The following is a 27,974-nucleotide window of genomic DNA, read 5'->3' as shown; positions in this document are numbered from 1 at the left end:
AATCATTGATAATTTCTAAAAACAGAGTGCTCTTGAAAATCTGTAATTTTCATTTACAAAAAAATCCAGTTGAAAGAAAGAAAAAATGTTCAAAAAAAATCTCATAAGATTTGAAGTACTTTAATCCTATTAACAATAAAAAAAATCCCAAATATTTGCTAGAATAGGAAAATTTACCAAAATGAAATTTTAGAAGTATTTAAAGACCAGCATTTTTCAGAAGAGCTGTGTTAGATGTACAGCCACCAGCTCTGCTCTACACTAAGAAATCATGTCACATAAAAAGCTAGACAGCAGACAAACAACACGTAGAAGATCATTCTACAAGGCTCGAGCCCAAATGACCCCGTTATTAAATGTACACTGAAAGCAGTATCTTCGTACACTCACTTCCATAGCTCATTTTGCAGGCCTTTTCAACCACAGAATTTAGCAAGAGCTCTGTAAAGTGCTATTTTCCGTATGCTGTAGTTCCAGGAACAAGCGGGCATCCAAGCAGGTGAGGGAAGGCAGTAGAGCCAGAGGCCCCAGTTGAGTCCTTTAGAGAGGACACAGTATCCATTTCTAGGAAAGCGACGCTAGCAGGAAACGTGGGGGTTAGAAATCACTCTTGTAGAGAGGTCTTAGACTCTAACACAGATGCATCTGTATTTTTCCATTATGTTGAGAGCTTTGCCCATATTTACTGCTTGGGGATTGTTTTTCTCACTGCTGTTCTCCTGCCAGCAATATGTACTTACAGCCAGAGCCTCTATGGTCTGTTGGCACGGCACTTCGGACTTTGTAGTTGGACCTTACTCCTGCATTTGGGTTCCACTCAGTGCCTCACGTCATTTCTAATGTTCACATGCATGGCTGGCTGGGAAGCGGGTGCTTGAGCACATTGGTCTGGACCTACCCTGACCCTGACCTTACTTCCACACAGCTTAGTCAGGCATTTTAGTGGGAACAGAGGAAGTCCCAAATGCCCTGCAAGCTGCGTTCCTCAAGCATCGCAGACACAAGGTAGCACGAGGGCGTTGACTGTTTTGCTGGAGATCAGATACCAATGTAAGCCCTGTGCTCATATGCCAGAGAAAAAAGAAAAGTGTGGCTGAAAGAGAGATTTCCAGGCAGTGTGATGCAGAATGCCCACCTGAACAGGAATGCCTTGCCGGCAGGACCTGCCAGTCCCCACATGAGCTAAAAGCTGGGTACCAGGATAAGTCAGAGCTGCTCTGAAGTCATGTGCCAAAGTCTCTTCCCAATCGTTATTCAGGGAATTGAAGAGATGTTTTGCCTTAGCTGCAAAGAAAGTTTTTTCTCATGCAAAATCTAAGTGTGCAGAAATTGATTCAACAATGTTAGGAAAGGGTCAAGCTTCAAGCCGAGTAGTCCTTCCTGGCCCTCAGATCGGTGAATCAGCAAAAATCAGAAAAGTATCACAGCACTAAAGCAAAACCTCATTAATAAAAGTGACAGAAAAAGCTATGACACAAGGAAAGTTACCGAAGAGCAAAACTCATTAGACTTGGGAATAGCCTCCCCCAGGAAAGCAGCATAGCCCTATTACTTGACTTGTTTTATAACTAGACTCATTAATATTCTTAGGAAGATACTTCAGAAGTCCTTCACTGGCAGGGGGGTGGACAAGATGACCTAACAGGTACCTTCCATCTCTTAATTCTGTGACTCTTCTCCATTTACAGCAGCTTTGCATCAAAGAAAAGAAAATTTTGCATTACCCTTTGCTCCCCTGTTGAAGTGTCAGACGGATGCTTAGCACAACTGGCCCCCAGTGAAATCTTTCTCAATGCAAGAATTTTGGAAACCAATTCTGAGCATGACTAATATTAATGTTTCTCAGGTTTTGATGAAATCTCTAAATAGATGGCCACTACTTTCCCTTGGCCAGACTGACATACCCATCCTCGGGGGAGGAGCTTCTTCCCAACAGCAACTGCAGGGAGCACACAAGGAATAAAGCATACAGGAGGAGGGTGCAGGGACCCAAACCTGGCCCCAGCTGGCCTCAGACAAACCACACTTTGCCCTTTGCATGGTGTCCACCAAATCTCACAAGCCTGCCTGGTGCTCTGACCTACCCCAGTTCAGTTAGCTTGTACTGCTTGATAGAAACCACACTACAGCCAGGGAATCAGGGGGATAAGAAGGATTCTGCACATGGTTAAACGGAGGAATTACTCAAGTAAATCCATGGAAGAGCTCTCTAGAGCTTTGTATACAAAAGAGATGAAGACCGCGTTAAAACACACAGTCCTCAGCAAAAGCACAGGTGAGGCACAGCTCATGGCCAGGACTGAAAGAACCAGACATGATGTAGTTCCACAGGGATGACCTCAAGGCATCCAAGAGGAGCTGTGTTAGAAGTTGCTAATACCACGCTGCGTCTCCCACTTCTTTACCTTTTAGACATGAGCTACAAAACCCAGGACTGGGTTTTCAACATTAAATACCACCTGTGCCAGGTTTCCTGGAAGAGTGCAGGAGCATGCAGCCTCTCGGGGTACCACAGCTCTCACAAGCAGCATGTTCCACGTGGTAGGACTGTGCTGCACTGCACTCCCTTACATCATCACTACGATTATGTGTGACTATAATAAATGCAGTGTGTCACTGGACAACGGGAAACACCACCCTGCAAGTGTTTGGCTTTGTTATCAGTCACCACCAGTGTCCAGCAGAGTCTAAGACCCACCCCAGTATAAGGGAGAACACTGTACACGGCAGGATGCACTTGCACAGAAAGTAGTTTTGGATCCGTTGGGATTTCAGGCAAGATGAAGTGATGAGTTCCACACCTCAGTACTGCAGTCCCTCACTCTGCATATCCCAGCCCCAGCGCAAGCCCCAGCCCCAGGGCAGAGGCTGAGAAGATGCAGATACCTGGGCTGCCCAGGGAGTTTGGACTCGGGCACTCAAGTCCCACTGCGCAGCCAGCCCCAGCTGGCCACCCAGCTGACTGTGCATCACTCAGCTAACCCTGAACACAGGCTACCACAGACCTTCCAGGCAGTTTCCAGTCTTGACTCAACAGCCTCAGTGGCTGGAGAAGACAACTCTCCCTTGCATGATTCTGCTGAATCAGCTGCTCTTGACATGTAAAAAGGTTCTGAGCATTATGCATCTTCTTGCCACCCAAAGAAGCCAGGGGCACTCAGTAAGTTGCATGATTTGGCTCATATAAGAGCTCCAGCTGCTGTGCTGCAATATAACTTGACTATTTTTCTTTCCTAGATTTTGCTATTTAATCCAAGTAAGAAGCTTGCAAGAAGGTGATGCCAGGTATAATTATGCCAGAAAAGATAAGCAGGCTTGTCTGACTGTCTGTGCCGTTACTTGCATATACTGTCACACGATCTAATACTTCTGGCTGTGTCATAAGGACTGACTGAGGTTCCACTCTTTGGCTGTACCCTGATTCATAGTAATGTCAATGGAAGCGCCTGAGGCCACTTTAGATTAGTTTATTGACAAATTTTACTTATTTGTCTTTTTTAAGTCTGATTCATCCTTGCTACCTTCCCTAGATTGTGGCCTCCAGGACACATGTAAATCCCAAATAATACCCAATACTTTGCTAATACTTTGAACTACTTCTGCAACAAAGTGTGGACCTCTGTCAGAAGAAATTCCAATAGGAACTCCAAATCTTGGAATTATTTCTTGTAGTAACCACTTCACTACTTCTTTTGCTTGTGTGGTGCGACAGAGAAGGGCTTCTGGCCATCCTGTAAAAGTATCAACGCCCACCAGGATGTACCGGTACCCATTTTGTCTAGGTAACTCTGAAAAATCTACTTGCCAATAATCTCCAGGTTCCTCCACCTGCTCCTGTTCCCTAAATTCTCAACCCTGATTCCTTTCTCTCCTAGAAGGGGATATATCTGATTCTGGTCCTTCATCAACTTCAGAGGCAATTCTCTTCTTCAAACAGTCCTTCCCAATCTCACAGGTTGAGCAACATTTTTTTTCACTTTCTTGTTATCAGAAATTATAGCCATTACCAAATTATCTCTAATAGTTAGCTTACATTCATCCTGCTAATCCTTTCTTTGTCTTAAGTAAAAGAACAAATCCACATATGGCATTTCACTCCATTTCCCTTCTCTTTTACAGTACAGCATTAACTGCAAAACAGTGTTATAATTCAGTGTCCTATTTGTGGGCCACTTTTCCTGATCATCCAATGTATACAGAGGCCACCAATTATTACAATACTCAATCATCTGGCTCTTTCATAAATCATCGTGTAAATCTCCCCCGGATAATTTTTCAGGATTTTGTCATTTGCAGCCAGATTACCCATACTTTTACTTTTAAACAACTGAGTTAACTTAGGTGCCATGGTAAAATCACTTTACAGTACAATACACAATCACTCAAATCTGTCACTCCGATCCGCAGATCCAAACTCCACATTCGCTTTTGTGCTCAATTGCACGTCTCACCCTTACAGCCACACTCACACTTTTCCACAATTGTTACCTTAAACAAAGGTATATAACACCATATTATACATTCTTAATTTTCTCCTCAATACACAACCAAAGTAAACAATTCCGTATCACACAAAGAAAACTTCTATCTTCTTGTTAAAGGTGCTACCTTAGAGAACACTATAGCATATAGGTTCTTTTATCTCCACTGTTGTCCAACCCTGCAATAGCTTTCACTTATGTCTTGTGGGCCGATGCCTAGGCTTCCACTTCCAAAAGGATCCTTTTAGTCCAACCCCGCAATAGCTTTCGCTTATCTCTTACGGGCAGACGCTTAAACTTCCACTCCCCCTAGGATTCTTTTAGTCCAACCCTGCGCAGCTTTCGCCGCGTCTGACATGCAGACAAATACAGTGGGACTCTAACCCACTTCCTACAGTGCGCTTACTTTAGTGGGACTCTAACCCACTTACTACAATTACAAAAAAAATAAGTGTCTTACCAAAATCCAGGGAATGTCGTGAAGAGCCTTACGGATTGGGGATCGATGGGTATCCCCAAGAAATCCTCGGTGCCGGCTGGAACCGATCAGATCCCTGACTCCTCCGGTCTCCTTCAGCGAGGTCCCATCTGGGTCGCCAAAAACTGTCACCGAAATCTCGGAATGAAGAACTTAATCGACACCAATGTGATGTAGATAAGCAGACACTTCTTTATTGACGGCCGGGTGCGTGAGTGAGTCTCCTCACGATCAACGCACACCAAGTTTCAAAATCATACACCATATATAGAACTTATTCATACATATTCATGAAGTATTCATGCATAATCATAGTATTTCCCCAAAATCATTAACATACTCTCCTCCCATATCCGATTCTGCGCAGTAAAGGTTAGAAAGGTCCAGAAATGGGTCTGGGGTACGATTTGGGTAGGTGGTATATGAGTTGGTGGTCGCGATCTCCCCCTGCCAGAATTACCTTTTACTAAAGTTCACGGTTTCTTGGCAGGTAACTACAAGCTGTTCCAGTCGACTCTCCCCAGTTCCCATTAATTCTATATTCTGACGTTTCAATACACTTTCTATATACAGAAGACTAATCAAATACATAGAAATCTGTAAAATCCCAAATTTGTTACCCAAGTTTAAGACAATGATTCTAGCCCATTCTGGCTTTGGTACAGGGCTGTACAAAGAATTTCATAGCAGCTTTTGCTGTGCAACTACACATTTCATTAAAATATATTTCTTATTCCAAATGATTTTATAAAATCAAATAAAGTCAATTAATTCTAACTTATTAGCAGATCTGTAACAGCTGCGTGGCTTAAATTGGAAGGGAAAAAGCCTTGGAGAAGAACAATCAAAATACCATTCCACCCTTTCTCACTATGTGTTATTTTTGCTGTCTCTTTTAACGTTTTTTTTTCCTCAAGTGAGTATTTGACATTGTTGTCTGCTATGCTCTGAAAGGATCGGTGGAATCTTTTAAGCCTCAATTTGTAGATTAACATAAAACAGGGTTGTCTTTTATGCTTCAAAACTAAGTTTACCAACAGCTCAGAACTATCTTTCTTCAAAAAGAAGTATCTTCTCTCCCATCTCAATGACTAGGAAAGGTTTGCACTTGCTTCTGCAACTAAAGGAGCTCACAGTTACAATTTTATTGTCATCAGAGGGAAAGAGGGCAATAGAGCCAGAACACGACTGTGGAATTCAAATTCAACTAACCCAGTAATTTGCTGACTAATGCAAATTCCTGCTTGGAGGCTACTAGGAAACACTGGAAAACTTCTGAATAATCCTTTGGGGCCCTTTCTTCTACTAATGTCATTTTCCAGAGCACTAACAAGGAACTACGTGGCACAGGATGAGAGGGGTGGTTTTCCCAAGATACCCAGGAAAGCCATAAAGCTCTGAGTTAGCCTGTGCTCTCCAGCACCACAATCAAGCATGATGATCTTTTTTCTTCCATATTTAGAGTAAGTCCTAGAATGACCCATTGGACACTTGATCTTTTTATAACATGTTGGCCATGCAGAAAACAAAGTAGAGGGGACCTTGCACCACTGCACACCAAACATTACCTTCAGTGGCTATCTGGCTACCATCACCTGACCTGGGGGTTGAAGTAAAGACAGGGAGATCCCTAGCCAATTACCGTCACAGGCAAGACCAACTCAACTTGAGGAAAATTAATTTAATTTACTGCCTGCTAAAATAGGCACACTCTTTTCCCCTCCTCCTCTGTCCGTCCGGTGGTTTTGCCCTTTCTTAAATATGCTTTTCCAGAGGTGCCACCAGCATTGCTGCTGGGCTCAGCTGTGCCCAGCAGAGCCAGCTGGAACAAGCCAGAACCATGAGAGTCCGGCACGGGGCAGCCTCCTCTAACACGAACCCCCACTACCCAAACCTGAACACCCTATTCATCGGTCTATCAGCCTGCAGGCTGGTTCCAGAGTACCAGGCGAGAACACCTTCCTTGGAGCCAAACATCCTAACTAACAAAAAGACCTTCAGCATTTCAGCTGCTATGTTATTTTTATGACAATAAGATAGGACGTGAATAAACTTCCATGTATTAAAAAGACCTATTAATACATTTCTTGTCTGAGTCACTTGCAAATGTATTTCTGCTTTGTGCCTTTGGCAGCAACATTTGATGGCCAAGCATTTTCATAAAACTGAAAGTTTTCCTGACCTTTCCTGCAGCAAGAAGTCACTGACTTCCTCCTGCTGTGTATTTGCATAGGGAACGCTTTTAAGCCAGCAGTAGCCAAAGGAGAGTTTAGTGGTTGCGTCCAGGACTGTATCCTCAACCAAGAGGTTAGTCCTACAGGAGTTCCTTCAGCCAAATGTCTTAGAACCTGGCGATTAAAATTTTGTGTATTTCACTTTTTTGTATTCCTTATCCTTTTGTAACTAAATTCAAAGCTGTTATCACCTTTAAATGGAATCAGTCCAACAGTGGTGTGGCAGGAAGAGGACTTTGATTATGCCAGACTTGGACAGTGAAGTGTCACAACCATCAGCCTCCTGCCGCTGACTTCTCTCAGTAGAGCCCAACTATGGATAAAACTTCTCTCACGTCTTGCAACGCTGCAAGTACCGAGACACAAACTTTATCTAGATTAGCACTCCCTGCTAACCTCCTTTACCTAAGTGGTCTGCTCTTTGCTTTCTAACTTTTCTAGAGCCAAGCTGTGGAGCATTAATTTGTTGCAGCTTTTGTTATTTATAAACAGCTATTTGCGTGTTTTGTTCGTTATTACAGCCTCTGAGTCATACACTAGTCTAGTCACTTCTAATCATTTCTATACTAAACATTCAACTGCTTGAAAGAAAAATCCAGCCCCGCGTGAAGCATTCAGTGGTGAATGGGGCCATAAATCACCTTGGCCGAGTTCTCAGGAGCGGCTGGGCAAAGAGAAGTTTCCTAGCTGTAAATGCTCCCCCACCTTTTTGCAGACTCTTGGACTTTTGATAAACATGAGCAATTAGCACCTTTGCAGACATCATTTTCCTTCACCACTGATGGAATATTGGATACCCAGAAGGAAACTGGGTCTTGGACAGAGGTTCCAGGAAGGTCTTCAGGATTGTGCATGGGTTTATTAACACTGCTTCAACTCATTCAAGGAGTGATGTGCTAACACGCTCCTCTCACCCACACCTCCCTGCCCCTAGAGTGACATGTGTTGTGACAAGTCCATTTCTGTTTGATGGGAAGAAAAACAAACATTACAGTGGATAATCAAACAAATGTGGGCTCTTCAGTTCTTGGATGGGAACTCACTCTTAGCTAATGTCATAAAACATGGGAAGAATGCTCTATAATTAAACCCTTCTCTGGAAATATTTGACTAGGTTTGGGATGAGCTACAGGAACAACACTGAAGTCAGCAGCAGCAGTAAAGGTTGCATGAGACTGGGACTGAGGGATTTTCATCAAAATATATACCCAGGAGAAGCTGGAGGCAAGATGCTGTGAAGTTAAGCAGGTGGATTTAGTGGGAGATTACATGCACGCCCAGAAAACCTGCATTTCCTTCTGTTTACATCACTGTGACCATGCAGAGGGAAGCTGTACCTGCAAAGAGATGACTATTTACACATCTCTACAGCCACTATCACACAGGTTTTATCTTCTGATGCAGGGTTTGGCTCCTGCTTTCATGCTGTCTTTCCACAATCTCATTTTTTTCTAGCTACAAGAGTAGCTGAGTTATTTTCAAGAAAACCACAGACTGACTTAAGTGATGCCATGATAGATCTACAGAAAACAGAAGCTCTGCTGTCTGATCTGCAGCAGCCGTAACAACATAAGCCAAGGCTGGAGACCTACAGTAACAAGATGGACATTCATGGTGTTAATTAAACCACTTGCCACCAAGAACAGGTGGCAAGAAGAGGGACAAGTCATGAGTCCTAATGGGGCATAGAGATATGGGAAGCTGAGCCGATGGAAACTCTCAGGTTATTCAATTCTGGACCCCAGGAAGATCTAAGCAATGTTCCAGAAGCACAGGGAGCACACACAGCCATATTTTGAATTTCCACACCACCAGAGCAGTGTCTCGTGGGTGCTGCTGGCTCTGCCTGTAGATCTTGGATCTAGACTGTGACCTCCCCTTCTCCCCAGCCTGACCCATTACATATTTCTTCTGTTCATCACTAATTCCCTTCCTTTCTGCACAACTGAGAAATGGGCATTCCCCATCCTTTGCCTTTATTCATCCTCCTGAACACGCATTCCATCTCACAAAAGCCTCAGAGCTTCAGCCTACAAAACTCTGCTTGTCCAGGGCAGGTTGCCCTAGGTCCCTCATGCCTGTCAGTCCTAGGGAACCAGAAGAGAGTGGCACGCACCCCCAACAGATATTGAAACTACTCCGCTGTATGTCGGTATATCTGGACTTGTGTGGACCATTTTTTAGAAAGTCTTAAAGAGAACACAAAACCCACTGAAAGTTGGGAAGGGTGACTGAAGGTGCATGACAATTCCTGAAAATCATTTCCATTTTACAATTTCTTCCTGTTTTCAAAAACATTAAGCATTCACCGTGAGCTGAAAAGCTTAGGAATTTGCTTTACTTTTGGAAAACCTTACATTTCACTGAAAAGAAATGTAAACGGAAGGGGAAGGACCAACCAAAGATGTTGATAAAACGTGGGAATAAGTGTGATTTGCTAGTAAAATGCAAGAAATGTGTTTAGCATATTAAGTGCTGAGCTCTGCTCTAGGTTACAGCTTCTATCATCTTGAACAAAAGCAGCTAAGCTTAACTTTCCATGCCTCAATTTGTTATGTTGAGATGGATGAGCATTAATTAAATTTGCAAAATGTGTTGAAGTCTTCTGAGGAAATGCACAAGATATGATAATTCTAAATTTCAAACAAGGACCTCTGGAGTCAGTGGTCTACAAGGATTCAAAGCCCATGCAGAGTGGATGCTTTCAGCAGAGCAGCACTATCAAACCCAGCCAAGATCACACATCTCAAAACTTCTAAAAAGAAGTCAAGACACATAAAAGTCTTCTTGCTGGAGCCATCAGTGAGCACCCAAAGGAAATCTCAGAAAGTTGTTTGCACAACTTTATAGGTTCGTTAGAAAAAATAATGTCAAACCTGGGCTATTGAAATTATTTTCCAACTGGATGGCAAAGCAGACAAAAACCCTAAAAGAATATGAAAACACTGGTGTGGCGACCAACCCCCAGCCTACTTCCTTCTTGTTTTTGAAATATGAATCCGATTTGCAAACTAACTGTCAAATACCCTTGTTCAAAGATGTAATTCTTACAGCTCTTAGACTATGGGAGAATGACTCAAGTGCTTGACAAAAGAGGAATACGGTATGTATTGGCAGTACTTCTCATGACATATTTCAAAGCAAAAGCTGAAACCACGTTTCTAGACCACAGGGTTGGATCACCAGAAGGGCACCAATGTACACAACACCACGGATTGCTCTGCCTCCCCTCTTCTTCCTCCTGAGCCTCCCCTCCCTGCTGCATCCTCCCATTAAGCCACCAAATGGCCCTTTCCTACCGCAGCACGGCAAGACAGCCATCAACTGCATGTTACTTTGAGAGAATATACCTGTGCTGTGAAAGGGTTAAAGAGGACAATAAAACACAGCAGGTGCAAGCACACAAGAAAGAAATAAAGCAAAATTCTCTCCTTATGGGAGTAATAGAAATGATTGAGAGTGTGGAATCTGCAGAAACTGGGGCGACACTGTTGAGTCAAATTAAATGCACAGAGTGGAAAAATCCTAGCCCAACAATATACCTGTGTCATGTGTCTGCACGTAATTTACTACCGCAGTTGGAGTTTGCCTTCCATAGATTTGGGGGAGAGAATTAACACGTGGGGCTTGTTTCCTTACAAAATACGGACATGTGTGTATGCCTGTAACCACACTAAAAAGTGATGAACAGGACAGTAAATTTTTTGCACTCCTCAATTCCCCTCCCCCGCCACAGTTAAAAGCTGTCTCCACCTTGTCACTCCCAGCACCGCATTTGCTTATCAGGAGGTTGTGAGAAAAATACAAGGGGTGAAGCCTCGAGAGACAGCTAATTGCTCAGGGTGGGAAGGGGCAGGGAGGCAACAGCTCCTGAAGGGATGTGCCATCCTGCGGAGGCTCTGAGCTCCGCCGTTCCTGCCCTTAGCCACTAGCAGACAGCAATGGCACCAGACCTGAGCCCAGTATCACCCTCCGGAGCCCTTTCCCCAGCCTCCTTATGCAGCCTTAGGTGCTGTCACACAAATCATTTTGACAAAACCAGGTTCTGAAACTACACAGCAGTAGCACCGGAAGATGGACCACCTCGGGCACTACGCGTTCAGCTGGAGCAGGGCAGGGAGCATGGCATGTCACACCGCCCCAGCCTACCTTGGGCAAGAGAGGCAAGCACAGCTTCTCTCCTGGCTACACAGCAGCTTAGAAAAGGACATTTCCTCCCACAGGACACACCAAGATCAGGAGTGACCGCAGCATCAGCAGCTCTGCATGGTCCTGCCTTTAACACGAGTCTCAGCCAAAGCCCCCAGTGTAAATAATGCAAGCAGGCAGGTCCGTATTACACACCAGCAGGCTTTCTGGAGGAGTCCTTCTCCTCTGCGGTGATTTTCTCTACCACCCATTGGGCTTCATTTTGCTGTCAGTGTTGGGTTTCAGCTCCGAGATCTGCACTGCAGCTGCTGGCCGGGCTCAGCTCCTCATGATCAGCTCTAGGAAACTTACAGGGTGAAACACAAACCTGGGTACTTTTGGTGTGTTACCAGCCATGCTCTGGCATGACTTCTTGATGTTCATTAATGCCAGGCGAGTTTCAAGCGTCCCAGAGCTAGTTTTTTTCTAATGGATAGACACAAAGTAAGTATCACAGGTTGTCTCCTTATTTTCTCACATACACACAAAACCAGACCACAAAACTAAGCTTAAGGGGCTCAATTACATTTCTTTCACTGGTATCAATCGTGAAGAGCATCAAAGCCATGGAGCCACAGGCATGTGAAGGGAAAAACTAAGCCACAGGAGTCTGCAACTCATTTCAAAATAGATAGGCTATCTTTAGATAAAATTACCCCAAAGCATGCCCAGCTCCACTCCTCTGCGTTGCACCCTGTGCCGCAGGTGGCAGGGTCCCCTTCTTCCTGCAGAGCACCTCCCCCCCCACACCTCTCCAGGAGACATGCTGCAGGAAGAAGGGGGCTGTGTCTAAAGCTGAGAGTTTCAAATTCTTCTGGTTTCCAAGTCTTTCTTTCACCTCCCTTCTTCTGTTGAATTGTCATCAATTGGGAGCGAGAACAGCAGACATGCCTTTTTTTTTTTTCCCCTGCTAGTAATTATTGGATTTAGTTACCTGCCAGCAGCAATCCACGCAGCGGTGGGAGGGGTAAATAAACATTCCCTGGCTCCTTTCCAGCACCCAAGTATTATTTCATACTCCAGTAATCATACAGAAGCTAATTAGGTATCTAAATAGGCTGGGGTTATTTATTCTATAATTTAATGGCCTGACAGTTGTCACAGGACATTTGTTTGGTGCTGCTTACTACACTTAACAGTCTTTTGACAGCAAACCAGGCTCTGCTGCTGCTGTCACAGTTAACGTGACAGAGCACGGTAGGCTTTTGGGGGGCTTTAGGCTCCACAAAGCACCCATCAGGGCAGAGCTGGCTCCCCAGAGCTCACCTGACTGTCCCCATCACTTGCCACCTGTACCACCAGAAGACCGCAGCCAGGACATGGGATAGCCATGCTGAGGAAAGGGAGCTGGAATAGAAACTCTGGAAAGACTTCAACAAAACACAAACCTGCTACTGTTACAGGTTTTTTTGAAAAGAAGATAATTCCTACAGCCTTATAGCTAAATATATCTAAGAAAACTATCTGGTGGGAAAATTCAAATGCAATTTTATCTGTATTTTTCATAACAGCAAGAAGTCACTTTGGAACCAAAGCAGTGTTTGATTTCGTTCTGTCTGCAATATTAAAAGAATATCAAACTGAATGAAGTGAGACTTCATTAACAAGTTTACACAGCTCAGAAACATCTTTTAAAGGTGTAATTTTGTTTAGTAAAATGGAATTTCAAAGTACATACGTACAGAAAACCTAACACAGGAGAATTCATTCTGGCCTGTGTTCAGAAACAGTCATTCAGGAAAGGAAAAATACTGTAAAGAATTATTATTAAAACTATTTACAGCAATTTGGAAAACCTGAATATATACAAATCCATTTCTCCAGACAGGAGGGAGCTTCATCTTTTCAGAGACTGTAGAGTCACTTCTCTCCCCTCTGTCTTCCCAACAACCTCACCCTACCCTCGAGCAGCCAGTGGAAAGGTGGGACCTCAGTGAGACAGTTGTGTGTGCCAGAGCCAAGTGTTACTGACTCTCTTGAAAACCATAAGCACGAGCTCAGCAGCGTAAGATTTACACATCTTCACATGATATATAATGTTATATAAGATATGCTGCACACCGGCTGAATTCCACATTCCCACATTGATAAAACCACCCTGGGTGACGGTGATTAGCACGTGGAATCAGATGCACTTTATCAGATGCAAGAAGAGCTCGAGCATCCAGACGCAGGGGGAGACTGCAGCTTCAGAAGCGTGTTAGAGGATACCTCTGCGGCCCACGGCAGTCAATTAGGATGTAACTAATGACCACAGTGTGTCATCTGTGCCATGAAAGGAAAACAGTGGGAGAAGGTCGTGACCCTAACCATAATGGAGAGATGTGGACTGTCCTACAAGACGAAGCGTGCACAGAGCCAGGGACTGTATCAGCTAAAGAACTGACACCAGGATGAACAGTGTTTGCTTGGACAAGAGCTCTTTGTTGGGCAGTCCATTGAGAGGTTTGAGTTTCAAGCTTAAATAGGTGTCTGATTACTCTCTTACTTGGAGATAAGGTACCTGAATGTCTTGTGCAAACATGGAGAGGCCAGAGGGAGAACAAAACTTTGTGGAAAAGGCTCTTGGTTGCACATTGTCAAAAGAAAGAATGTTCTAAGGAAAAAACCAAACAATTCCCTCTGACTTTTGTTAGCATTGATGGAAAGTGGCAATGTATAAAAATGAGCTTTACAGCTTGCCAGAACGTCACTGGGAGTGGAACAGATGGCCAATTCATCTCCACCGAACTTGGCACTTCTAACAAAAGAAACAATATGTGTTTTGCTACCCTAATTTTTCCCCCAGGTATCCCAGCAGGTGACTGGGATGTCTGATGACAAGAATGACTTGACTTGTGCTCCCCAAGAGCACGAATTGCTTGTTTCTGTGGCCTTGCCATTGTTTTGCCCAATTACCCACTCCTCTGCAGCACTCGGGTGAGGTTTCCCCAGATCCAGAAGACAATAGCAACCCTGGGTGACACACACACGCTCACAGATACAAACACCACTGCTTACAGGGGACTCATGTTTTCGCACCCCAGTTCATTTCAGTACCCTTACCACTAGTCTGAAAACACCTCTTTTCTTGCTTTGCAGTTGCACACTACGCATCGCGGGGATGCTTTACAGAATGTAACCGGCTGTAAAAATCCCAAGATTAGACTGAAGAATCAAAAAAACTGTTGGCTCGCCCAGTGTGTTTTCACATTTAATATTAATTCCCAGGCCTAACCTTGATTTCAAGATTTATTATTTTTCTACAGAAGGGCTAAGCTGCTCTGTTTCCCTACAGAGACAGCCTGAGGGCTCCACCAGGATGGCTTTCACATCAGAAGGAAGGCCAGGGAAGGGGAAAGATCCCCCTCACAATGATGCAGCATGCGCAGGGCACACATATGTATGCCCGAAGGAGAGACACACGACTGAACTGAACACAAACTGGCCTGTGTCACTCTTTCTCCACCTTTCCCCAGCCCCCACGCTATAGCTGAACCACGGTGCAGTCTGACACATTCCAAGACCCTTAAAATTTGCAAGTCTTGTGAAAACAAAAGGGAGTTGTGGATAACCAATGCCTCTGATATTCTCAGGCAAGGGCAGTGTATGTCCATGAGCTACCAGCATAGCTCTTGGGCTTAAAAACCGTATTTTGAATATTCTCCTATCATTGCTTTTTTTTTGCAAAAACAGTAGATGAAATTAAGAAATAAGTCTAAAAGGCAATAGAGGTTGCCTGCCCGTTCAGGAACAGAGGATAGGTGTTCAAATGATCTCTGCAAGATTAAATGTTTTGGAAAACACACCCTACGGCTCTACAAGCAGTCCATGCTCTAACTAGAATTTGTCTGGCCACATGAACGAAACACTATCATGTGTTAATGAAGCAGCCAGATCATTAAGATGAAGCAAAACTCACTGATGATGATTAGAAACAACTCACTGGAAAAATTCTAGAGAAATATTAATAGTAGATCAAATTTAAATGATAATTGAAAGAAACCAAGTTTTGTCTGTATTAGTGATGCATTAGAAGAACCTCTAATGGGTTAAACTAAACATTTTCTCCGTAAGCTGTCATATTAGAAAATACAATGTTGTATTTCCCACAGAGCAAAAAGTTGTTTTGTCTTACTAGTAAATATTGACTAAAAAACACTGATTAAATGAGTGTTCCCATCCTGCTGACTCAACCACAGCAGTGTTTGTTCCCTTAAGAGAGCATTGCACACACTGAACGCACATGCAGAGGAATCAATCATCAGACATATGTTTAGGATATTATCTTTTCCAACCAAAAAGGCTAGGCTTTCAGTCAGAAACCAAAATCTAAGACAAGTTATTAGAACAGCTTATCTCATAGAAGCACAGCAGAATAGGTCACAGCCCAGCCTTACAGAAATGCATTGCCATATTCATATATTTTAAGGAATTTGTAAAGAGAATAATCTTTCTTTCTTCTCATCTCATTATTTTATTTTGTGGCTAGCTGTGGGGAAATGAAATAGTCTTGCAATTAAAACTACTAACTTGAGTCTGTGGAATTGTAGGCAAATAATCTCCAGTCTGATTTTAAAGATACATAACAAAGATGCAGAGCAGGGATATTTTAGGACATGCCTCAATGTCTCCCTGCCACCAGTTTCAAGGGAATTTAAACCTGCAGCCCGCCTCACTTAAGTCTCACAATACTGAGTGGAACAAGGCCTAAATATCTTTAAAATGCTTGAGTTGGACAGATTTTCAACACAGCTCAGCTCAAATTTCCCCTGCTTCAGCAGGATCCATGCGCATGAAGTCAGTACGATGGGTCCAAGGCTCGCCGTCACACATGGCTCTGAGAAGGCTGCCGAGCATTTTTGGGAATCTCGCCCCTTTCTCATGTTCCCAAGTGAAAGACGAGCTGCTTGAAAAATCTAGCTTTCATTTCTGTAAACGAAGGGTTGCAACACACTGCTGATTCACACAGGCTTGGGAAAGCAATAATTGTAAAGATCTCAGACGTTTAAATGGCGCTTAAAAGATGAGAACAAGGTCAGCCAGTCTCACTACACATCCTATTCCCCCAAGTCACCTTTTATACTCCTTGTTTCACTAAGGCATTGTCTTTTCTATCTTTTTCACATGTTGGCTTATGACTAAGTAATTTAATTCAAAATATTTTAAAGTATTGAAGGAGAAAAGCTGTAATGGACCTTCAAGTGACAGGCTAGGAGCAATCCAGGAGGTCATTTTTAGCAACTCTATGGTAAAACTGTTTCCGATTATTGCAAAAAGAGTGGGATCTAAAGGTCCTCGGATCTATTCCCAGTCTTGAATAGCATGGGCAGTCACAGTCAGATGCATTCAGACTGAATGTTTCTAGTCTAAAATTCCTCTGTGTGATCCTAAAACTGTTAGTTCCCCGCAGACTTTTGAGAAAGAAAAAAAAAGTACTGAAAATGGGTATTAACTAAGAATTATATCCTTGGTTCTGAAAAACTTTATAGCCTTTATTTTTGAAGCTTTTCATGTGCAATGAACCGAAACCAAAATTAAGAAGGGAGTGCAGGTGGATTTTGACAAAAATGAATGGTCTGAAGGGTAAGCCTATCGGTGCAGCTACCAGATGTGTAGCAAAAGAAGAAATAGCACAGCTATAACATTCAAAAGAAATAGTGCAGCAAAGGTTGGGTGCTTCTCCAGGGCTGCAGGTCTGTGCGACAGCTGGCATTTTTTTAGGGTGTAATATACTCTTGCTGTAGGTGAACACTCAGGGAAATCACACAGTTCCTGTGCGTCCCCTGGGAATTCTGCTATCGCTTGTAGAGGAGGGAAACCTGGTCAGCTCTTTGAGCTGCTTTGCGTCCTGGTCCTCTGCATCAGAGGGATGACCTAGTGCCCAAGCAGACGTGAAGCAATGCTCTGGCAGATGGGATGAAGGTGAGCAGAGCAGAGCCCCTGCCCCAGCCACACAGCTTGTCCATCACCAAGACCGCCAGACTGGGTCAGAGCACTGGGCTCCCTCATTCAACGTTGTGTCTCGCAAAGTTGCCAGTACAAGTCTCAAAGGATATAAAAACTGTATGGTGTGTTTTGTTAGAATGATTGTTCTGTCATCGCCCAGACGTTGTTGTTATAGGTGCTACACGGGGTAATAAATAAAATGAAATTAGACAGTGTCATGCAATGAAATAGGCAATCCGTGCTGGCAGCTCTCCCGGTCAGATTGTACCCAAGCTCACTAGATACCGTACATATTATTTCACTGATGAATATGCAACTCATTGCATATATACCTGTCTGCTGTCTTTACTTGGCGAGACCTAGACAGGGACCTGAGCCATCACCTGAGCTCCACACTTCTGACCCAAATCCAAGTGTTCTTTTCGGGTTTGATTCCCTCCTCACCTACATTAGAGCAAGTAAGGACAGTGCTAAAAGACCGAGACTGTTTCAAACTCGCTAGTTTGAGTTTAAGGACAAGAAGCATCAGTCCTTGAAATCAAGAGTGTCAGGGAACTGCCTTGGGAAAGATCACAAGAGGTGCAGGAGCCATCCAGCCCTCTGCCTGTGGGACAGTGAAAGGGTGCCCATGCACAACATGAAATGTGGAAACTCGGGACACTTTTCTACCCTGCTCAGAGCAGGAACATTAAAAAATTCCAATTTGTGTGCTCATAGTTTAGCTGCTTTGAGTCAGTTCTTGTTGGACAGAGGGCTGGGTCTGTCTCCCCCTCACAAGCAGTGGCTTTGCTCACTGGTCTGCAGCCACCCCTACTGCACGGCCGAGCACCACCCCAGCAAATGGAGGAAACAAAGCCTGAGTACGATGGCTCCTCACCTGGGATGTGGGGGTCTGGCATTAGTCCCTACCACTGCCCTAGCAAAACAGACACACATACATACTGGTCAGCTTACCTTCTAGCTTTTTTCTTACATGAATTTTGGGGAGGTTTGCTTACCATTTTGGAGTTCAGGACCTTTCAGGTCAGTAATTTTTGTCACTACAAATATTTGAGTTGTGTTCACAGTGAAATAAGTCATTTTTAGATTTTGGAGTTTTTTTCCTAATGAAATGAGAAAACATACAATTAAAAATTACACTGAATCTGGAATATGTTTGGGGTTTTTTTAAATTATGTTTAAAACATGATGAGTACTTTCCGATGAAACCTATTAATAACACTCCTTTTTAGAGTGCCCAAGCAATGCTCAACAGTCTCTCATCTACATATTCTCACAATATCTTGCATTTCCCCAGATGTGTAGCTATGGTGGCAGAGCCTGTCTAGCCACTTGTGAATATGAAAATTGTTTGCATCACTAAAACGGAGTCACAGGCCAGATTTTCAGCTAGCACTACCTCCCAAGTCAAGGAGACAAGCTGCAAGACACAGCCTGTTTGGGCAAACACCACTACAGCTACAGCCCTGCGTGCCATCAGGTACACGAGAACGGCTGCCCTGATGCGCCAGGCTTAGCTCACTGCTGCTTAAACGTGCTTATTACTGCCCTCATGCATAATTACAGGAACCCTAGAAACGTGATGGAAGTGACAGGTACAATCCTCTGTAAAATATGTCCCAGCTGAAGCATGACATCATGGCCATAGATCAGCCTGCGAACAACCTGCAGCCCTGATCTAGACTCTCATTAAGACTGACCAGTAAAAAGAAACAAGTTCTGCACCAAGCTCCCAAGGTATCTGCCAAGAATTTCTTCTTGTTCTGGGAGACTGTCAAGTCTCTCTAGAATTGTTCTATTGAAAAAAAATAATAGAGTGATCTTTCTCCAAGGATCCTGAAATACTTTATGCCCATCAATCAGTATGCTAAATCTCAGCAGCAGTTCCTGAGATAGTAAATAGCTGCTCTACTTCTTTTACAGGTAAGCAAACTGAGACACAGAATGGCTGAAGTGTGACTCTTGAAACTATTACCAACTTAGGCAATTGCCTTTATGTATACATATAGTTTTTAAATAAATATGCTGGGTGGTGGGGTTTTCTTTTTCCATTTATCCAACGTATAAGCAGTATAAGCAACCAGATAAATAAACTCATATAATCAAGTATTAAGGGAAGCAAACACATAGGGGAAAGTAAATTATAAAAGCTTCTCTGCTACAGATCCAGAACAGAGAAAATGCCATTTCACTCATTGCAGCTTGGAAGTTTTCAAATTCAGATGGTAAACCATAAAGTAAATTAAATACACCAAAAAAAAGGTAGTGTTTAAAACCCGCAAATTTTAGACCACTTTAGACCATGGGTAGGGTTAGAAAATACTGTAATGTGTTTGGGAGTGATTTAGAAAATTACAGTCTCTTGTCAACATTTTGAAATCTTTTGATATGTAAGAATATTAAAAAGGAGGTCTAGAACTGCAGAACTTTTTGCCCACATCAGAATCACCCCTGCTGCACAGACAACCTCCAAGTTCTCATGCAGCTTCTCCTCTCTTTCTCTCCTCTCTTTCTCTTTTGCACTTTCTCCTTGCAATTGCTCAGCCCCCAGGCAGGAGTTCGGTGTGCGCACACAAGGGCAGTTGTGCCTGCACGCAATGGGTAGATGCACAACCTCCTCACGTCTGCACCAGGATGCATAAATCTGCACTTTGAGACACCCCATTACAGTTATTTTGGACGTGACAGAAAACAGCATTTGCTTTACAAGCCTAAAGGTTGTAAAGATGTAAAGATGTGGGATCAGCTGCCAGATGCCAGGTACCCGCATCTATTGCAGAAATGCAAAATCCTTCTCCATTGCTTGGTTTCCAGCTCTGGGGCTTGCTCACCCACAGCCCACTCCATTCATGCAGGGACTGAGTTTCTTGACTTTCCAGTAACACTAAAAAGTGAAATCCAGCTTTTTTGCAAGGTCCTCACCTCTGATCTACCTTAGTGGGACAGCAGTTTGAATGGGATTTAGAAGCAAGAGCTCAGGCTTTCCATTAAGCAAATTTGTTATTTAAGGTTAACCATTGCAGTATTTTGTAGAACACAAAGAAAAGGTTAGATGTGGTATGATAATTATAAAAAATAAAAAATTGAGATGTTGCAAGCCCAAATAGGAATGAACATTTCTATGTACGAAAGCTGGGGTGTACAAATCTGTCCCAACTCACAGGCAAAGTTAAAAGCCTTTTACAATTGTGTCCCCTCGCTGTAGCACACTTAGCCTCATGCTGCATTCCAGTCAATCAGCATAAAATCCCATACTCCCCTCCTAGATGTTATCCTTCACGTGCTGTATTAGTTACAAGCTCCTTGCACTCTAGCAGGCACTGACAGACGGCAGTAGATGATGTAGAGGTGCAATCATATCAGACTATTGAGAGTACAAATCTATACAGCATAATGAGTCTTCTATTGCATATATCAGAGCTTTGAAACATTTTCTATTTAAATATATAGTCTGAAAACTTTCAGCATATATCATATCATCGAAACAACAGACTTCCATTGTTCAAATGGCATAAATCTATCATAGTCTCATAACAGCATGTGATTTCCACTAGCTACAGGCTTATATATTGTCGCACTAGTAGCGAAGGTTTTGTACATGGAAATCGACTTACACTGTAAGAACAAATTTTGCATTGTTCTGTACCTTAAAATCACACATTTCCATGATGACCAATGAACTATTACACAGATTGCTGGTGGGGGTAAATCATGCTGAATAATCAACCGTGTTTTGCCTAGGGGGTCTGCTGAAGCGATCTGCAGCTCAGGGCTATTGTGGTAACAGAGCCGGAACAGAGCAGCCCCATCTGCTCCAACGGCGGCAGCGCACCACAACTGACCAAGCTCCCTGTGAACCGGGATGCTCTTAGGGATGCTCCTACCCCACAGCTGTCCCACTCCATGCTCCCTGGTATGTGAGACCCCCACCTGCCCCCACAGAGCCTGAAGCTCACCAACCCCAAAATGGACTCACTGGTGCTCTCTCCCAAGTCTGCCAGTGATAGCAGGACACTCTATTGAAGGAATCAAGGACCATTTACAACTCATGGTCCTATGTCAGATGAGCAGCAAACACAAGTAGTCATATAGCGGCTTGCTCCAGGTAGAAGATCACCAGCTCACCTGAAAAATGTCTAGTTTCACCCCTGCTAGCTGGAGCTCCACAGCTAGCTAGAGGACAGCTGGTGAACTGGGGCCCAGAAGAACTTGGTGTTAGGCCCTGCAAAGGAAGTGTCCTGCTGCTAAGCAGTGGTCCCAGCTAGGCAGCCTGCCACTCTACCTAGTGTGCGCTTTGACACCAAGGGTGCTCTCAGGGCTGAAGATCTCTGTGTTTTCCACCAGACGATGAGATGCACAACCCTAGTCTGCAAAAATGACATGCTTCCGCATTACAACAGGCTGTCTGGGTGCAGCTTCCTTGTCAGTGCTACATAGAAGTGTTTCTATCCTACAAGACATGTTCCCCCTCAGCCTCCTTCCCCACCATACAGCTTTGTTTCCATTCCCATATCTATCCCTGGTCACTCTTCTCTGCAGCTGCCTTCTCACCATGATCTCATCACAACTATCCATACCTCCTCCAGATGAAGAGAGGTATAATTTCCTCAGAGCTCTTGTGGCAGCTCTCAAAAGCATGCAAGAGAGATATTGCAGCAGATGCTAAATCTGCTGGGAATAGTTTGAAAAGCCACCCCTTCGTGAGAGTGCGGCTGCAGAGGCACCCTCCCCGGCTCAGGTGCTGCGGGTTGGCCTCTTGGGCCAGGTAGCCATCTCCTTGCCTGGAGTGCCCCCAAGAGCAGGTCTGGCACATCACACGCAGAGGTGTCCAGAGGTCACTTTAAGGGCAGGATGCTCTCATATTCCCCCTGAGGATGTAACAGATGGAGTGCTACGGAGATGCTCTCTAGGGCACTCCTGCAGCAGGACAGTGCAAACAATTGACAAATTTGGCCTCAAAGGCATGCCCACAGACGAGGTGAATGCAGCGATAAAGCCTGATTCATAAAAGGGAGATAAAATACATTGTCAAAATATTACCTTCCAAATCTACTCGGAGAGAGGATTAAAATCTTTCTGCACTTACTACTGAACTACGTCCTTATATCTTAGCGACCATATATAAGGAGTTGCCCATAATGCACAGAGTATAATTGTAAAGGACGGTAGGAAATGACTCACTTACTAGCTTGCTGTCGGAGGACTGCATCATAAAATATTGGCTGTGGTCTCACATCATACCACACAGGCAGGAGAATTCGTATCAGCACACAGAGGCTATAGAATTACATTTTCTCATCAAACCCCAGACATACACCATAGATTACAGGCACTCTACTGGCAGCACGCTTGGCTGAAACAGGCTTGCAACGAGAGACCAGGAGATTGGCTTGCAAGATACACGTCTTGTGTTTTGCTGTCACTTTGCTATACTTTATGAAATTTGAAAACAAGAGGTCATGAACTACAGCCAAAGCAGGAGCCAGAGTATAACCATCATCTCCCTGGCCCACAAGCAGTTTGGGATAAGGAGCAAACTGCAAATATATTCCACAACAGGAGGAGGACTGCATGTGCTGGGCCATCATCGGTAGGCAATACAGTAGCATTAAGTCAGTGGCTTTCACATCTTGTCATGCTTAGCACCAGCATTGCTGTCTGGGAGCTGAAACTCAATTAATGTGGACAAACTATGATTTAGATCCAGACAGTGTGTGTTACAGGTCCCACGCTGGCAATAATCTGCTGAAGATCCAGTTTATAACGATACCAACTTGAAAATTTGGGCTTTTCCATGCAAGTCATTGCAGGACAATCTCTGAGTAGTCCAAGGTAGTAGGTGGTACATTAATTACAGCTGGCTGGGGGTGGGTGGGTGAGTTTCTTTGTGGTTTTGGTAGTTTTTTGTTTGTTTGTTTGGGGTTTTTTTCTATGAAATCCTAGAATGTTGAAACTAAAACTGGCCAGGGATAAAACCTTTTACCTTCATAAACCTCTGTAAGGTTAAATCACTTTGCCCTCTTTCAACCATTTCAAGCATAAAAGCCTGTTAACATTATTTTTGCTTAATATTATCAGTAAACATGTTGCATGTGCTTATAATTGCCAATGAATTATTTTAACTCATCTGAACAGTGTTTGCTTGATGAACAGCTTTCAAAGGATTTAGATTTCAGTGAATATCCTTACTGAAAAACCTGAAAATTTTAATGGGAAAGGAAACAAATTCCTTACCTAGCACAAACAGGAGAAGTTTCAACACAAGAGTCCTAAAGAAACATAACACAAGAGAGAGCCACTGACCAAGACTTTTGGTCTACATGAACACGGAAGAAAAAAAAAAAAAAAAGGCAGAGGAAGAAGCACTCAAAATTGGAAGACAGAAGTAATCAAGAAATACAGTCTAGTTCATTCCCTGCATCAAAAGACCTCAAGCTTGGCACACTAAACCTGCGCTGCTACAGATTTTCCATTGTATTAGATTTTTTCACATGACAGTTTATGGTCCTGGCAGTGGTCACCACTGCTGCCATCTAAATCACCTTTAAAATTGCTAATCCACATCATTACCTGTGCTTCAGCAGGAATTCTGCACCATGCTAGAAAATTTTGCCACAGTGATATTAAAATCTGCATTTTGTAACATTCTTTGCAACAAATTTTTGGGTTAGGCGAACACTACTTAATTTACGGCTCTTTGATGTTTGTAACAAGATTGTTAATACAATTTTAGCACACAAAAGGGCAGCTAGATTCAATTAACTGTATTTGAAAGTACATCAAGATCCTTTGGAGAATGTACTAGAGATAAGAGGGGCAAAACATTATTACCGAGCAACTGTCATATGATAAGGTCAAGGTATTGTTAGGTAATGAAATACAGATTTAATATATCTTCTGTTAGATATGGAACAGGCAGGACCACAGTGTACTTTATTAGAATAATTCTAATTTGAAAATCAAGATACAAGAGTTGATGGCCAGATAAAGCAATGTTTTTTAACTAACCAAAGAGGGATAATCTGTGCATTTAACGTCTCGGCTCCAGACACCAACACAACCAGTGCTGGGACACTTTTCATAGACTTAGTTACCCTGTCTGTAATTAGTAATAGCTAAAAACACATTCAAAGGTTTAATATAGTTAAGTATCTCATTATATTGAGCATACAATAGGCAACACAGCACACAAATTTTCCACTGCCCGGGGTCCATGAAGCGCTGATTAAACTATTCCTTCAGAGAGCACCCAGAAAGGACAGGAGAGGGCCTTTAACAGAGGGTTTGATTTGTTTCCAGAATAGACCTTAACTGATGCTGTGTCCTCATTTGAATGAAAAAAATGGAACTTTGTCAAAATTCAGATATTTAATGCAAAAAGGAACTAATTCTCTCTTAGTCATGAGAAAAAAAAAAGAAAAAGTCTCATTTGGTGTGTTTAAGCTCTCATTTACTTTCTGTCTTACTAATGGCTGTTTCTTACTGTTGTTTCCTACATATCTGCATATCTGTTCTTCACACTCATACCTGGGCAGCTTAACATTACCCAGGAGTTTCCCACAAACACTGTCACTCATCATTCTCTTCTGCTATGGGTTAAATATCTCTTATGTAGTCTCAGGCCATCCCTTTGATTTTGGGGTAGTTTCTAGGTATAATTGAGGGAAAGAAAAATTGCAAATACTTGAATATTTCTGTCTTCACATTTCTTTCTTCCTTCTCTTATATCTGTTTATCTCTTTTTCCTAATATCCCCCAACTTCCCTGCTTTCACTCTGTCCTGGGAACTACAGACATACATATTTTCCTTCATAATGTTGAAATCAAAGGTTCTTTTCCAGCATGTTTTCCCCCTGGACCAATGTGGATATCAAAGAGCAGAGCCTGTACGTACTCTACAAGCCAAACACAAAAGACCTTCAGCCTTTTTTTTGACACAAATGGATGATATTACTGACTGCAAAACTATCTGTTGTGTATGTACTTTACAGCACCTTGATTCCCAAAGAGTCTATGTCCCCTAAGAATAAAAGTCTCTCTTTTTTTCTCCACTGGTAACTGAGGGGGCTCACGCAACACACAAGGTGAAACAGAGACCAAAGTATTTCACTGAGACAGAACAAATGCAGGCATAAGTACCTGACCAACAATTCAATGTCTACAAAATACACACTGAATCAACTAATCCCTTACCTGGATTGACAGAGTCATTGTTTTTTAAAGAAGAGGAGACATGCGGATTAGCTAACCTCTTCAACAACACAGGCTGACAGCAGCCTACCAAATCCTGCTCTAGCAAACCTAAAACATCTGTTTGAGCTAGTCTGTATGTTTAGCTGTGATTCAAAGAATTTAAGGGATGGAGCCCCTACTGTGAGAAAGGGGAAAATAACCCATTTAACCTGCCTAGATCCCTTGGTGAACAGATCCCTCACAAGTTTCACACTGTCCACAAACCCTTCAGCTGGAAGCATACCTTCCAGACAGCAACATCCATCAGCATCACGGCACAAATCCATTGGAAAATGGGATCTCATTGCTCCAGCTCTACCACAGGCTGGAACCACATCACTCACCACCGCAGCCACTGCACGGGGTCCTCCACTGGTCCCTGGATGAGCCCCCGACCAGAATCCCCATCATCTGCAGAAAGAACACATGCAGAACTCCATCAGGGTAAGTAATGAGATGCAAATGTATTCCTTCAGAGGTTGATCCAAAGCCCAGTGAAGTCAATTATTATTAATGTAATTAGTACCATATAAGCAGTTCAAGACATAATTCAAGTCAGGTCTCCACCAAGCCAAGCTGCAGATATATGCAGAACAGAATTAAAGGGTTTACAATCTAAACGGGTGTGACAGACAAAAAGAAAGAGAGGAAGGAGATGTGAGGTGATATAAAAAGAGCAGATAAGCTGCCACAGAAACCAAATCTTAATCCTGTGCTTTGTCTGTCAAAGTGTGCAGATGTCAGCAGGAATTTTCAATAAATGTTAAATCAACAATGTGTTAATTAAACAGTATTTTGAGCCTTTACTTGTAAAGAATTTTCTCTCCTTACATTTTCATTAATTTTACCTTGCCTTTAGCAAACAGAAGCACACTTCTTATTTCTATAGCAGTAGCTATATATTCAGGGTCATTCAAGCCAAGTCAATGGAATGACCCTGCAGTTACAAGCATGAATGAAGAGCTGAACAAAACCCACCATGAGCTTTGCTTTATTCTGTATCAGTAATTAAAAATGCCTGAGTCACATTGTGCACTTCCCGCACTCCTACACACACAACCTCCTGCAAGGTAGACAGTTTGCTCGAGTGTCATGGCAGATGCCAACCCACGATACCATTGCTGCATGTTGGCACCAGGTCAAACCCTATTCTGCCCCCCAGCCCAGAAGGGAGCGTTTACATTTGCAGAGGGAGGGGTTGAGTTGAAAGCAGTGAGAAAGGGAAGGTGGCTCGGTGTGATGCAGAGGAGCTCCCGCTCCTCCTTCACCCTGCACAACACCCTCTCCCCAGGCTTGTGGCCACTGTGGCTGGTGCAGTGCGAGCACCCTCTGCTGCTCTCCTCCCTCCTGCCAACACGCCCTTGGCATCTTTCAGATCCCACCCAAACACATGCAAGGGATACTCCTGGTACCCCAGCACCCAGACTCTGCCAAGGCTCGCTTCCACCCTGTGCACCAGGGTCTGCAAGCATGTGGTCCAGTTTTACGGGTTGCAAGGGAGCACAGGACGAGAATCACGTGCACCTCCATCACTACTGCTGCAAACCTGTTAGTTTCTAAGCCAAAGGATTAAAGAAAAAAAAAAGGGGGGGAGGGGGGGGCAGGGGGCAGGAAACTTTTCTTGTTCTGTAATTCTAGTGCCTGGGTGTAACTGAGGAGACCGGCTGCATCAAAGCCCTCGGCGACAGCATGGGCTTTATCTGGGAATTTTTGTAACTGCCATTGCTATTAGACCATATGAATGCAATTATAATATTCCAATAGAAATCAGTTGAGTATGTGGTAAACCAAGGGAACATACAAGGGAATGTGTGTAAGATAATCTCCCTATCGTGCACATACAAGGGCACCGGGATTTCTTCCAAAATCCAGCCGTTCCCCACACCTCCCTGGTGCTCCCAGAGGAAGGACAGCAAAGGCTGGCTGAAGCTCCACTTGTGGGGATGGAGGACTACCAGGTCACCCCTGAAATCGCAAGCCAGCCAGCCACACCAGGGCAGATGAGGAAAAGCAGTGGTGGGAAGACCTTTTGTAGCTGGAAAAGGCAAGTCAACATGTAAATCCTAGTTAAAATATCTTTATTAGCAGCATTTTAATCACTTGCAAAATCTGGACCAGGATCAAACCAAACATAAGGCAGCAGCTGCTGTAAACAGCCGTTGTTGAAATGGAAAAATGATTAGTGCTGAGGGAAGACGTCAGGCGTAATAAGCCTGACTTGAATGCTGTTGGAGCTGAGCACCGGGCATGGCTGGGTACCTCAGCATCACGTGGCCTGCCCTACAAACCTCTCCTAGGCACAGAAATCCCAAGACCTATAACCTCTCTGCTTATGCAGATAACCACCTCCTGGCTGTATTTACAGCATTAACGTGCTTTTCAGCCTCTGCTCGGAGAAATGAAGAATTACACCAATGCTGGAGTGTCTTTCCT

The 27,974-nt window shown here is 43.5% G+C and overlaps 1 long non-coding RNA gene across 1 annotated transcript in view; it reads right to left on the bottom strand.

Annotated features, from left to right (window-relative positions):
• LOC130153997 (uncharacterized) overlaps positions 1-25,948 on the bottom strand; it is a 105,387-nt gene extending 79,439 nt beyond the window's left edge. The window contains exon 1 of the long non-coding RNA XR_008823557.1: positions 25,886-25,948. This is a non-coding gene — a long non-coding RNA (uncharacterized LOC130153997). The remainder of the gene's footprint in view (positions 1-25,885) is intronic.
• Positions 25,949-27,974: the final 2,026 nt, after the last annotated feature.

Source organism: Falco biarmicus, chromosome 8 (genome assembly GCF_023638135.1).
Source record: "Falco biarmicus isolate bFalBia1 chromosome 8, bFalBia1.pri, whole genome shotgun sequence".
Lineage (NCBI taxonomy): Eukaryota > Metazoa > Chordata > Aves > Falconiformes > Falconidae > Falco > Falco biarmicus.
Note: the sequence above shows the minus strand (reverse complement) of the source record. Positions and strands in the feature narration are given on the sequence as shown.